Source organism: Alligator sinensis, unplaced genomic scaffold, assembly GCF_000455745.1.
Source record: "Alligator sinensis unplaced genomic scaffold, ASM45574v1 scaffold467_2, whole genome shotgun sequence".
Taxonomy (NCBI): domain Eukaryota; kingdom Metazoa; phylum Chordata; order Crocodylia; family Alligatoridae; genus Alligator; species Alligator sinensis.
In genome coordinates, this window is record NW_005842129.1 from 281,280 (window position 1) to 283,137 (window position 1,858).

Sequence of the window (1,858 nt, forward strand, 5' to 3'; positions counted from 1 at the left end):
CAGCTGCGGCCGCGCTCTTCCCACCCGGGCACGGCCCGAGCTCCTACGTGGAGCTTCCGGCGGCAGGGAGACGTCATGTGTGCATGTGCGCGCGCATATATGCATCTAGGTGATGTGTGCGTGTATGTGTACATGTAGGCGATGCGTGTGCACTTGTAGGTGATGTGGGTGTGCGTAAACGTGTGCATGTAGGTGATGTTTGTGTGTGCGCGCATTTGTACATGTAGGTGTTGTGGGTGTACACGCCCTCTGATCTTTTCCATCACGTGCAGCCCCCGTGCAGCCACTCGAGGGAGGAGCCGGCTGTGGGTGGGGTGGAGCTGCGATGGCCCAGAGCGAAGAAGGGGCCGGCCGGCGAGCCTGCAAGAGCTGAGCACAGCCGCGGTGAGCACTGACGGTGGGCGGGGGGCAGGCTAGTGGCTGCCTGCAGGTAACCCTGGGGTGGCTCACTGGCGGGTGGGGGGCTACAAGGAGCAGAGGGGCCGCCCACAGTCCCACCTCCCAGCCGTGCCAGGCTGGTCGGCAGGGCTTCATGGTGTGTGCTCTGTTCAGTGTTGTGGGCCCAGAGGCCACTGGTTTCAAGGGGCAAGGGCAGCAGCAGCATGCCAGGAATTGCAGCTAGATGCACTGCATGCTTCATCCACACTGCAGGGCCCTGCGGGCACCGGGCAGATGCAGCTGGGGGCCTTTGTTCAGCCAGCAGCAGCTAGTACAGGGAGGAGCAGGCCATGCCAGGGGACACCCCCCTGAGCAGTAGAGGCGCTTGAGCTCCTGCGGAGCCGGTACCGTCATCTGTGCCGGCCACCAAGGCCCACAGTGCCCAGCAGGCTGCGACACTGGGAGCTGGGCCAGCACCCCTGCTGGCACATGGGGGAAAACCGCTGGAGGCAGCTGGGGGTGAGTTGACCTGGGCTCTCTCCGCACAGCGCTGCCGGCCCTGCATGTTGCCCCTTCCCAATGCAGAGATCTGGCACCCTTGTACTGAACCTTTCTCCCTTGTCAGCCATCTTCTAGCACTAGCTGGCTGCGCAGGCTCTAACAAAGGAGGCCAGGTTGAGTTTCCCACTAAGATCTGAATGCAGAGCAGGTCAGCAGGGCCAGACGTCAGGAAATGTTGATGTCTCTTGTCTCAGGACATGAAGCTTTGGGGCTGCAGCAAAGAAACGTAGAAGGCTTTAAATCACGCTACAGCCATTCCCAGGTAGCACCACACTCGGGGACCAGGGGCAGCCAGGCGCAAGTGTTCAAACAGCATCACCTCTTGTAATTAAAAACTGAATCTTTTAATCACCTTTGAAATGTACTTCCACCATGCTTCTGTGTCCTTCGCAACAACTAGGAGGCCTAGTATCTTTAAAAAAAACCAAAAAAATAAGCTCTGAGATTTTCCAGGAGCTGAGATTTTAAATAGCAAGTGTTTTAAGTCCTGCATGACTTGGAAACGCTGCTGCAGAGGAGCTGAGCGGAACAAATGGGCTGCTCCTCTCATCAAAGCTCTTTCTTGAAGCTACAGGAATCAGCAATACCATCTTCATAGCAGCTGCAGAAACAGCCGAAGTCTAGAATGGGCCACTGAGGAAACACCAGGGAGCATGGATGAGGGAAGGCTTTAACTTCCTTGTCATTAAACAGATTTGGGGTGGGGATGTTTATGGAGCACTTAAATTTGCTTCAAGGATATAGTTGGTCGGTGCTCTGCAGCAACACAAATCCCAACAATTTTCAGTGCATCAGCCAAAAGCCCAGCACAGCTTTTCAGGATTTAATTACCTGAGACAGAGAGGCACTGTGCTCAACTTGATGGCATTTGCATCTGCAACGGTCACTTTTTAACGCTTCTGATCGCATCCATGTCAGG